This window comes from Tigriopus californicus, chromosome 10 (genome assembly GCF_007210705.1).
Source record: "Tigriopus californicus strain San Diego chromosome 10, Tcal_SD_v2.1, whole genome shotgun sequence".
Lineage (NCBI taxonomy): Eukaryota > Metazoa > Arthropoda > Copepoda > Harpacticoida > Harpacticidae > Tigriopus > Tigriopus californicus.
In genome coordinates, this window is record NC_081449.1 from 15,517,477 (window position 1) to 15,531,025 (window position 13,549).

Genomic DNA, 13,549 nt, shown 5'->3' on the forward strand with positions numbered 1-13,549 from the left:
AGGAAAAGCAATAAAGTGCACCAACAGTGACGCAGCAACGTGGCTTTGGTTCACTGCTTGGTTTGCTTCTGGCAATCTGACTTTAACTACGAACAAACAATCCCCATTTTGCGGTTTTCCTGAGCTAACCATCTGGGCTCGCTACGTTAGCAGCGTATCCCTGCTTGGGTTAAGCTTGCCCAAGTTCTGGTACTTGGCCAAGCTTTGCTTGTAAACAAGTAGAACTTGGGTGTCTGTGATGACTTGCTACTTGCCCTTTTCCCATCAGTAGTCACCAGTAAAGCGAGATTAAGATCCAACTACTGATGTGATCAAATTGACTCATAATTTGGAAATTTGCTTATTTGTTTGGGAAATTCAAAAATTTGGCAAATTTGGTTCCATTTCAAATTTTTTCAGTACTGCCAAAATGACGAATTTTTTCGAGCTATTTTTTCTGAGCTATATGAGGAATTGTGAAGGTTTCCTGTATTCCCCTTTATCTAGTTTTGGCAGGACCGTATGAACTAAATTCTGGGGAAACATTTTGAGACTTCAAAAGTCATTTTCCGGTCAGTGAGCTATTTTGACCCATTTCCAAATGCTCAAAAATTTCCTTTTAGGAAAGCCTGATTTCCAGGGCGACCAAATTCTGGAAACAACAAAGACATGGTTGGCCATTGTATATGAATGTAGTTGTCTCTTCTCCAAGATTAGTATTGGCAAATTGGTTCATCTACTTCAGAGGGGCAATTCATTTGACCTATACATGATAAACCTTGACAAAGGGATCTTTTTTGGTCGTCCGTTAGCTAAGAAGTTCAGTGTGGCGCTTTTTTGACGGAAGTTGGCTGGGAAAAACAAAACAAGTATCAGAAGTGCCAGAAATAGATGTCAGTGAGTGCATGTGTGGGTCAGTCCTTGGGAGAGTCCCGGGGTTCAAAGGGAGTAAGTAACATATAAAGTTGACAATGCTCAAAGTTTCATTATTAGATTATGTCTACTCCAAATTTTTACCCAATTCAGATTGCTTTGTGTCATACTCATTTTTTTATTATAGCCCTAAAGTCAACGTGGTAGATCATTATCCCGTAGCTCAAAAGTAAAGCTTTTAAATCCTTAAATCATCAAATTTAATTAAAAGTTTTGAAAATCTATAGTTAGCCTCTAATAGTTAATGGGCCAAAATAAACCAGTTTTGTTTATTAACAATAATTGAAGACCTTTTAACCGCTATTCCAGATCTGGCTGACATCTTGATGTCAAGGGCTCACTCTGTTACCAACTCCCAGTGGATCGCCTGTTTTGCTTTGTTGTGATCTCCCTCAATGATTTCCTACCAATGGATGTCCCCATATGCATAGTGAACCAGCATTAACCCAGCATGAAGTTCAGCCAGTGGTCAAGTCTCTGCCGCTGACTTTTCGACAGTGTATGCCCTCATAATGAATTCCTCTAGCATTCTTAAATTCCACCAGTGGTCTATTCCCCCACTTTGTCCTCAGCCACACCTGGAATTTCATCTACTATGGTCCATGAACTCCCCCACTTGGATCCTGGTCAACAATGAACCCCGTCAGTTCCACCTAAGTCAAGCCCCCTTACGGAAATCCCCCACAATAAATGTCATCAACTACTATCAGTCCATAGTAAACGTAGAACAAAACCCAGCTTAAAATAGATTTTTTGCCATTAACAATATGTCCTTAACCATGGAAGAGTGTGAAAAAGGCTAATCACACTAATTCCACCACTGTTATAATAGCCCGAGGGACTTTTGAAATGATCAGACATGTCGACCTATCTCATTCTTCAATGTTGTTAGTCACTGAATGAATTCAATTATTAGTCTACTCTGCACTTAGTAATCATTTAATGTTTCCACTCCATTGAATACGGCTCATGATTCTCATAATGCTCCTATGGGAGTGCTATAGTTGTCCCCAGAAAATAAACCATGATCTATCTGCCAACTTTGCCTAACTTTGTTCCATTGTCTCACCAATGATATAAATTATCTAAAGCGTTAAACAGGCACTTCATGACTTGAAGGAAGCGTTGAAAACATGCAAGTCCTCCTTCCTTCAGTTTTTAGCCTCAAAAGTAAAACTGTTATTTAATGAAACTCTGCATCGAATTGAAGTGCTACAATATTCGATTGAAAAGTTGCTTTAGCTCTAGTTTAACGGTGTATGAATGGCAAGTTGTTCAGTCTGAAAGTTAAAAGAAAGAATGTTCTTGTAAGTTCAGTCATCCTACAATAACTATAGATGAGCTAAATATTGTTACAGTTTTCGTGAAGGAATTCAATTTCAGAAATGATTGGTGGGGGAAACGACTCCCATTATACCTTAGAAAAAGATTAAGCAGGAGGATTTATGTGTGGACTGATGTACCGTGCGTTCAAGGACTAATCCGATCCGCACACTCTAATTTCTTGGTCGATCAGATGATGTATGAATAAACAATTAAATAGATTAGCGAGGCTTTTCGTCTTGAACTACTGGGAATTATTTTCCCTAGTAGCGGTAAGGAAGTCCTTAAAACATACAAAAACACACGCACATTTTAGCTACATGACTTGTCATACTTTTCGTTCCCATCTCATCAGCTTATTTAGTCGTAATGACTTTGAGAGTAGTTTTGATTAAATCTCATGTATGATTTAGAGTCAAATTATGATTGTTATTGTTGCTTCATAAATATTTGTCTCGAATGATATGACATGCGATATGAGACATAATGTTTATTTGAAAATATCAAAGTTGCCACTTGAATTCTTAACAAAAGAAACTTGCATTTGATTTGTTTTACATTTGGATTGTAATGACAAGATGAGTTCCAACTACAGAGCATCATTGTGGCAACAAGTTGATGGACCCGACTCTAGCACCTGGGTGAAAGTTTCTTCAGTGCAAGAGCTTGTGATTGAGCCTGCACCATGTGGTCCGGCATGGGAAATTCAGTTTCAGGAGGGTGGATCAAGAAGCAGTGATGAGAATAACGTCTCCTTTCCCAATTTTATCGTCAACGATTTCGGAATTGTTCCAAAGGCATGGAGATATTGGATGATTAAGCCATCCCAGATCGGCACAATGGCAGTGTCACCTCGTCTGTAATATCTAGACAGTTTTAATGGTTCTACGGCTTAAAATCAAAATTAAAGTTACCAATTTAGCGTCTTCATTCCGTCGAATTGAGAGAGCAAGGAATCCAAGTAAGGGAATTTGGGACTTCATTCTGTTTCCACGCAACAGGGAATGGTTTCTAGAAACAAAACCACTTTAGTAACGTTTATATTTGTTGTTATTTCTGCCACCCTACTTTATCTGGAAGCCAAGGTCCTCTCAAATGGTATGGAAAATGCTTGAAAATTGTGGGAAGACTAGGGAAGACCGATGCAAAATGTAATGTCAAAGATGAGGGATTGAGGAAGTTTTGTCACACTATTATTCCTCTCTACACTCTCCAACCAGTTAGCTGGGCGTCTGTATACTAACAATGAAGATTTGTGTCGGTCTCCAATAAATTGTACTGGATTTATTGCAATGAGCGTACACTACTACTGTGACGAAGTGACACTCTCGCTAGCTACCATCGATGGTCTTGCATGCGCACTTCTTAGCAGATATTTTCGTGGCTTATCCCCTTGCCCGCTTTGCCTTATGCCTCAAACAATCTGAGTTGACAATTTTGGTCCACGCAGAATTCAATTGGTTCTTGGAATGGGTGAAGCGGATAAGCCACGAAAATAGCAGCTATTAGGTTTGGGGTCGCCATACTGCCGAGACCATTTCTTCACAACTTCGGACCGTCCTCGATCGGGAGGAACTATATCACGACTAAGATTCTTGTTTGAGTCATTGGGCGCAAACAGCATTTTTGGAGGCAAATAATCAAAGCGAGCTCCGCATTGGCCTCCCTCATCCATCGAGGTAGTCTCTTATTGAAGTTGTTTCATTGAAAATGAAGTTCAGTTGGCCACAAGTCACTGATGGTGGTAACATTGTATTTGATCGATTCGATCGATTCAATCCAGCTTTTCCACTGGATTTTCATATTATGTCGTCGCACTAGGCGTCTGCTGTCTTGAAACTTGCACCTACCGGGTGCCGGCTTGCTAGCTAGTATTCTCCAATAAAGGCCACCCCCACTCAAGTCAAGAGGTCATGATGACGTTGAGCAATATCATCATGTTGATAGTTGAGCCTAGGGACCTCTAGTTGAGCCTATCATCGGAATCAAGAAGATCTTCAGCAATTTCATCATCAATTATCGATTAACAGCCATGTAATCCATGTCCTTTGAGATGTATTCTCGCAAATAAGCAATAATAGTACGGAGAAAGAGGATCAAAACTTGCACAAACCCAAGGATTTATGGGATGATATCAGTCTATGGTGGAAATGGGGGGAGAGCTCTGCCCTCTGGCTAGCTTACAGAAAGACCATGTTCAAGAATTAGATAATAACAATCAGCTGTATCCAAAGATGACTGATTTCCAAAATAATCTAAATCCAGACCTTGGCATTGGTTGCATGTTCCTAACTTGCGTGACTAAAGTACCAACTTAAGTACAGATGCAAACAGGCATTTCATTCATAATACCCTTCAAAACATACATTTAGTTCTCAAATTGGTTGGATCAATGCCAGTCTATTACAAGTTTCCTTAAATGAAGTCAATCATTACTTTTCAATAGTAAACCCCATCTGAGTATTTACATCAGTAGCAATTTTGAGAACATGAATAAATTTGACAAAAAATGTTGATTAACAATACGTTTTTACCTACGAGGCGGCAAACGGTTCCAAATAACACAGTATGGCTATCAGCTTTATTACGAGTAAAAAGAAAGTGCCTCCAAAACGTTCTTGTCAAAAGTCTTTGGAGGCGAACAAAGACTTCTAGAACCAGACCTAAAAGTTCTCACTCGATGGAAGAGGCATGTTGGTACACTATAGTTTGTTGCAATAATGTACTACTTGTCTTGTATCTTGTGGCTCATGATCATTTCTATAAATTCCACACTTCAGTCACCCCAAATTTTGTCCGTGTTCTTAAATAGAGCTATTATTTAGAGCGAACTTGGTATTGCTAATGACCTCGAAGATTTCTCTCCCTTTTCTTAAAGACATCTTATTGAAAAAGCCCAATGAAAATCTAACTTTGATGAGCTGTGTCTTTGCGCAATGTCACAAATTGTAAATCGTGATAATCATGCAAGCATACCTACCTTTACAATATCGAGTCTTCAAACTCTTTTGCCCATTCCTATTTCCGGTTAATTTGGTTTTAATTTGGGAGTTTGAATTGCGGTAATTTGATTTGGTCCATTTGAAAATTTGGGAATTTGATTTGTTCCCATCAGTAGATCCAACTATTTATTCTCTCCCAGTGTGACCATCTGCTACACCTGCTTAATTTCGGAGATTTGCGAAGTTTTTGGAATTGAGACTGCAGACTAGTGATGGGAACGTTGCCTCAAAAGTCTCTAACCTATTTTTTACAGACAACCGATTCCCTTTACGAGGTTGCGCGAGTGATTTCTATTATCGTTCCGAAGTATCCTTGTCTCGTTGGGATTAGGGTCCTGTATTCTAAACACAGGGGACTAGTTGGGACCAAATACAACAAGTCCCCCCAAGGGAATGTCAGTTAATAGAAACATATGATTGAAAAGAAATGTTCAAGATCAATTATCAAAGAAGTAATTACTTTGGTCAATTGTATTACTAAAGAAGGTGAAAAATACTTGAAGGCAGAATAACATACATTAAAATCTTGTCAAAAAGCGCTAACAATATACATCAGAAGGATAGGGCGTGACGCAAAACCACCAGAAGCATCTGAAGTAATGAAGAAAATATCGAACCAAAGGAAACTTTGGATGAAAGAACATTTAGAGAGTTTTTCAGTGACGTATGATCTCACTTGGGTTTCTTAGTGGGGGAAAAATGATCTGTTTTGGAGCTGATGGACTCTTTTTCAATCCAATCAGGCGAAGCAAGATGGATTGAGATTGATATAAGATAAGTTAATTAGATAAAGGCTTCGCTACAAAATTCAAATCTATTTCCGTTTTTTTCAACCAGAGATTTATTATTTCAGGAACAAATATTACTAATGGAGCAAATTTCCCTAAGTATCTCAACTTTGAGAGCACCGCTCCAAAGATGGAATATCCATCTATTGAGTATGAAAGGATGAGAGTTTCCTAACGGTATATGGGCGCTTTGAGCTCCTTCATCACAAACAACTTGGGACAATAATTATTACTTCACCCTCAGGAATGATCTCACTTTCGCCCGTTTAAGCTCTTCAGGCAGCAACTTATGCTGTAATTTAAATGCTGCAAAAGAGCTTGGACTCAGCAAGCCTGGGTTCGAACCAGGATTTGCTAATTGGAAACCTGATACTCTACCAATACGGTGCCGCAGCTAGTAATTGTAGTCATATTGCAACCCCTCCCCATCATACAATTATGATTTTCCTCAGTGGAAGGATCGGATTCAATGGAAGTATAGTCGAATCATAGTAACTCAGTTCACTCGCGCAACCTCTTAAAGGGAATCGGTTGTCTGTAAAAAATAGGTTAGATCAAAAGTCTCAAGCATTCAATGCAATGCCGGTCCAATACCAGTATCAAAATGTATCATGGAAGCTTGAGCCTTCCGAGACATTGGCAGTGATGCACAAATGGATCAAAATAAGTTCCAACTTTTGTTTAGCACACCTAACGAATTTGGAATTCAAACCATTCGCTTTTGTTTCAATCAAATACTATTACAAGACTCAGGTCTTTAAATGGAGAAACGTTCGACCAAGTTTCGTTTTGGATCTTGTCATCAAATGCAGAGACAGGGATAATTGGATTCCAATCCAATTCAACCATGACAAAAATGATTTGCAAGTTGATTGCGAACCAATTGAAGTGATTATAGATTTAAATAATGAGCTCAATGCCCTTCAGGTAGAAAATAGTTATTCAGGATGTTTATCACAAAGGCATTAATAAAGATTGTTTTCAAGCTTATCTCTAATAATTACTCGGATAACGATGGTGGAAATGATCAAGATGATGATTGTGATGGCCCCATGCTAATGCTCCTCGAGTGGGTAATCGTGATGGTCCCTAGTGGCTAAGAATGAAAGTACAAGAAATTATCATGATGGTCCCGCAGATGATGATTATGATGATTATGATCCCAAAGAAAGTGATCCCCATGGTAATGGGAATGATGATACCCCAGACGACAATCACCGAGATAGTGATATCCAAGAGGGAGATGATGATAATGATGATGAACTACCCTAGAGGGTGATGGCGAAGATGACTCCAGAGAAGACGATTGTAATGACAAATACGAAGACAACCTCTAGGTGTCATGAATGATCAACAAGGTAGAAATTGTAATGATTGGTCCAACTTCCCCGAGACTCTGGAGGCTTTAGACCGTGGTTTACAAACATCTGCAGTCTTATTGAAAATGTTCAAAAGAAATGGGAAAAGAAGTTGCGACCTGTCAATTCTGTTCGAAGCCATATAAAACTAAAAATGGATGCACTTCAACTCTATGGCGTCATGCAAAAAAACATCACCTCACCGAACTTCAGATATTACAAGGTATTTCTGTTCCAAGCAGGGTGTAGCTTTTTCCACCCATTTATGTGCATGAGATCTTTGAGGCACAAGGTATGCCTCAATTTCAAATGCACAAAGGCCCATCTCAGTGGCACTAAGAGGAAGAGACAGCAGTTGTCTCAACCTCATTGTCAAGTCTCTCAACAGACTTACCCCACCCCTTTCTTCTCTCCTTCCTATTTCCCTCCCTTGTTCTCCTCTGTTAGGATACCAATTTGGATCTACCATTTTACAATAGGTCAGATGTTTGACGCACTAATTCAAATTGTTTAGTGTGCTTTAAGCATAGTCAAGTCTACTCGTTTTATAATTGTTACGTATCATACCGATTATTGAGCGCTTTTCGGGACAAGCACACTCTCGGGACTTGAGCATACCCAAGCATATACTCGAGGTCCGTTAGTACACCAGGAGACTGTACTCACCCATGCTCAAGCTAGACATGTTCACCGATCGGTGTCAGTGAGCCCCATAAAGGTTAAGTGACAGCCAGGCTCCGCGTCCAATGATCCCTTAGAACCGCTCTTTCTGATTGGCATGTTAATCCTCTAAATGATTCAAATTGGCAACACTTTTAGCCAGTTTTTTAACTCTGGGTGACCTCTTGCTCCTTAGTGACAAGCACACAACCAAAGAAGTGACCAACTACACGTCAACGATCATATTAATGGGCGTATTAAGAAAGATCAAAGGTTTCCAAACGATGAAGATACTTCACCGTATGACCTCAACCCCCAGCCGGCCCACCCCCGTCATCTACCACCTATGAACCCTCACGACGGTCTTGGATCTCGATCTTGTGCGGCTGAGTGACTGATAGATGGATAAATCAATCGATTTTTGAACGCGAAACGGACCTACCTACGCCGTAAAAGTGGGTGAAGGTGGCCCAGGTGACCGAAACAAGTGGCCTGGATCCTAGAGAAGATGCATTGGAGGCATTGGATACAAGAGAAAGATTGAAAGTTAGGATGCAGCGAGGCATGTGATTTATCTTCAATCATGTCATTGTTTCTCGCAGTCTCCATGCCTTCATTTTTTGGTTGAAGGCTTTGTTGGAAGAAGAAAGGTCATACTGTAGCTTCAACCTCGGCCCAAGCTGACCACAGACACATCAGGCCTGTCGTGTCCTTGAGGTAGGAATTGCACCATGGGCGGATCATGAGTGGATTCCCGCCTCCCAATGAACCGGATTACCAGAGAAGAATCTTGGTGAAAGTTCAACCCCAACCTCAATACACTAGTAGCCACAATGAAGTGCTCGATCCCTGATTAAATAAATGGCTTGGTTTCTACACCATCATCCATCGCAAGCATGAATAACTTCAATTACATCATCTTTAAACTGGACTAGAAACTTTAAAACTCAAGAATACTGAAAGTGCCAATTGTGATTTACGTTTTTCGCGGCATGAAGAAGAAAGCGGCTTTCAAGTCAAGCCACCCAGACCCGGCTATAGGCGTCTGGGAAGACCACCTGTCCTACTACTATTTATGTAAATGTGTACGTACAACAACCGAATTCATAAAACAATCATCAATATCTTCATCTGGACACCTCAACTCCTACGTCAACCCCTATACATCCCATAGGCGGAGAGTATCAAGGATTGAAGAGCTCATCCAACCCTCACCAATTCAAAATATACCGATTTTAACCAACATGCATCTTTTATTTTGTTTTTTAATATCCTTACTATATTCTATTGGTTTCACTAGCCACCTTCTGTTAAAATTTAATGATGCTACTGATTCAAATGCGTCTGAGGATTACTGAATAGACCAAATTGGTGGGATCATTTTATTGACATTCTTATCACATCAAACACCTTGGATCCACCAAAGATTTCTGATAAGTGACATTACCTTTGTGGAGTGGTGTCCAAACACAAAATGCCATCGATTCTCAAGTAAGGGTTGGCACGACGCCTGGCGATATCGACACAATTTCTGTAGGAAGCAATTCAGCAAACAAAAAAGATTGTCACAACTTTGTCCGGAGCAGGTTATAGAATATGCTTAAGTTCATTTACTTGTACCTCACTTATTATGATATATGGGGAACGATTGGCCGCAACCCTGTCAAAATTAATTTGCCATTTAAGGTGCCAAGGTTTGAAAAGACATTGTAGGCCAAGTTTAGTATGTGCTTGGCCTTGTCCGTGGATGCGGTGACCAAAGAAATCAAAAAGGTTCTCCATTACCGATCAAGTCCGCTTAAAATGTTCGCTCTAAGAGGATCTTTTGAGGAAGAAACTGATTGGACCACGGAGGCAGATTGAAAGTAAAAACTTTAACTGCATTCATAACCTATTGTATGTGTACCGTTAATTCATACATTGAAAAAACGATTTAAAGAGTTGGAGGCGTTAGAATTTCTGCCTCATGTTGTGCGAAAGGACAGTGTGTTGGAAAACTTGATAATCGTGGCCTACTTTAGCTTCCAAGACATTAACAATTTGCTTTTATATAAAAGCAAGCAAAACCGTATTCTTTATCACTCAGAAACACCATGTCTACGATAGATTATATGCTTTATTCGCTAGTAACATCCTTTATCAACATTAGAATTAGCCACATGACTTGTTCATGATGAACACTCGATCAATTATTTTTTTTGTAGGATTTGAGTAACAGAGTGAAATAAGACCGGACAATTAGGAAAGCATATGTGCGACGATAACAACACCTCTTGTGCCCTCTTCTGGATTTCTGCGGATTGCACTCTCGGATTCTTCATTGGCACAGCTGCCAGAACTAGTCCTGGAATTTTTGTGATTCCTTCTCCGGAAAGGCCTCAAGAAGTTGAAAATTGCCTTATTCTAACAACTTGAACACCAAACTCTTGCAAATCGTTGCGCTTGGGAAGGAATACGTAGCGGTGGTATCTTTGAGTACACTAAATTTGTTTATACTTCCACTATGCTTGCACTTTCGATTCCGGCCTGGAATACTTGAGTATACTGAAGCATAGGTATGTATTGAGACTATGCTTCCAAGAATTTCACTCTTATTGCTTGAAACATCCCAGCTAATGTCGATGAATGACCAGAAAACTTGTTCTGTGCAGAAGTACGAAGACCGGTTCTCATAGAGAAGGGTTTTCATCCATGTTTTCCCTGCGTTACCAGAATTAAAGTTTTCGAGTTTACAGATATTCAGCCACCCAACATGGCGCAATCGGCAAGATTACCTGCTATTTGAGAAAATCCTTGTTATCATACTTGTTCTATAATGACGCCCAAAAGTGGAGACGGTCCAGGCTTCTCGGCTGGAGTTCGGATCACTCTTCAAAGATTGGACGTGCTCAATCGGCGTGCTAATCGCTTGGTATCTGCAGCAAAGACGACTCCAACGAGAGAAGCCATCGCAATAGCCGAAGCAAGGTTCAGATTGCTGAGGAGATGGTTCCGGCAGTTCAAGAAGCCCTCGGAGTGTATTGTGTGGCGGAAAATCTTTCTGATTCGTCAATGACCCAAGATGAATTGTGTAAGAATGTGTTTGACACGATTTCATTTGTCGACGATGCAAAATCAGAAATTCGAGTACTCTCAGGTCAATTAGCGCCCAGCTCCAATTCAAATCCAACCGTTGGTGCTATATTTACGTCGCGATCACCAACTCATATCAATAACGCTTTAAAACCTGAAAAATTGACGGTGGATTCCAATTTGGCCGAGTTTCGCGCATGGTACACTAATTTTGAGCTATACTATTCGTCAAACACAGATGGACACGTTTCCCATTGGCGAACAACATGGATATTTTGCGATCATGTCTCGAACTCAAACTGCAACATATGTTAGACACGCACATTGACACTGCAACTCCAATTCTGGGCGACAATGGCTGTTTGTGTAAACTACGCGAAATGTTTCTCCTATCATTCCCGTACTCCAGAGGAGATACAATTTCTTCCGTTGGCGACCAGAGGGAAAATGAAAAGTTCAGCGAGTGTACTTGAGGTACAAATGGAAGGGCAAGAGGCTGACCTGAATGCTCTAACCACCGACAATTTGTATATTCTTAGACTTGTTACGGGAACTGTAGATCGCAAGCTCAGAGAGGAATTTTTGAGGCAAACCAAACCCACTCGTCAAGGACTTGTGGACATCGCCCACGTGCATGGGAAACTGCAGCCCAAGTTGAGTCGAATATATCCGCGGCCCAGATTCATATGTCGTCGCTGCAAAGCTTTCAAATTATCAACGAGAGAAGAGAAAGTACTCAGAACCCATTAAGCACAAGCGAGAAAAACTGATCAGGTTTACAATCGTCAAGGTCCTGAGGGAGCCCGATGTGGCCGATGTGGATTTTCAAAGCATGGAAAATCGGGCGCTTGTCCAGCGAAATTGAGAGAGTGCAATTATTGCGGAAGAATTGGTCATTTTTGGAAACGGTTTTGTTCGAAACAATTGATCAAAATGGAACACAATCATAATCTCAAGTCTCTGTCGTTTTCCAAAGCTGAGCCAATTTCTTCATCAACGTGTTTGTTCGTTCCATTCGGTGGCACCCATGAGACTCCCAGGCCGAAGGTAGATATCTATCCTGATGTTGGTGTCCCTTTCGTATGAGTTTGTTGCCCGACACCGGAGCAACGGAAACATTGATTTCTGACAACCTTGTTCGTCTTCAACAGATTCCGATCAGACTGAAGTGAAGAAAGAAATTGTGGCCGCCAACAAGTCTCCTTTAGTTTGCAAAGGATTCGTAATCTGAAGATACGCTTCTTAGACAAATATTGAGACAGATTTTAAATGGCTTTTGTTTCTCCAGATTCTCGATGACGAAATCCTTTTGTCATGGCATCATATGATAGCGCTTGGAATGATCCCTTCAAGTTTCCCTCGCTTACCTAAGGATGAAGCTTCTACACTTATTTGTCCGTGATGGCTTCTGAACGAATACGAACAACGATGATGCCCTCAAAGAAGCTTTTACACTCTCTTTTTGAGGAATTCCCTGACGTGTTCGATAATCTGATGTTTTGAAGCTTATGCATGGAGAACCAAGCACATCTTTATGAAGACCCGATGGTGGAATCAAACCTACGCACGTGACTGTGGTACGGGATATTCCATTTGCTTATCGAGACGAGGCAGAAATGAGATCGAAAGAAATGAAATCGTCGGATATCATTGAACCTGTCGTCGAACCATCAGATTGGTTAAGTCCAGTTTTGGTAATTCCGAAGCCAAATAAGAAGGTTCGAATCTTGGTGGATTTCACAGGGCTCAATAAGTAACGTCAAGCGCCGCGATTCATCGTTCCGTTCTCCAAGAGAGTTAATGGCTTCTATTCCTCCCTCCTCGAAATATTTTGTTGTTGTTAGATGCCGTGAAAGGATATTGGCAAATCCTATTAGATGAAGAAATCGCGCGCCCTCACGTACCTTCTTAACTCCATTTGGAAGGTTCGGTTCTGCAGAGCGCCCATGGGATTAAATGCTTCCGGCGATGAGTAATTGTGCCAGAGGAGATCGTGCTCTTGCGGGGTTAGGGGTGTTAAAAAAATAGTGGATTGACATTTTGAATTGTCGGGTTCATCGTTACAGAGAAATACAAGTTTGTACCAATGCAAGTGTTGGAACGTTTGTTTCAAGGCGGAATAACCTCTTTCAAAAACCAAAGCTCAATTCGGAAGTTCGGTAAAGTTTGCTGGCTTTATTGTTAGCTCCGAATGCATCAACCCAGATCCCGCTAAGATTGCCGCTCTCACCAAGTTTCCGACCCCTGCGAACATAACTGATCTTCGCTCATTCTTGGCTTTGACTAATCAATTTGGACAATTCCAGCCCCGACCTCGCTCACATGCTAATCCACTCAGAGCTCTCCTAAAGAAAATGTCGCTTTCCAGTGGCTTCCAATCACGAGAGAGCGTTTGACTCTGTAAAAAAAGTATTGACCGATCCAATGGTTCGAT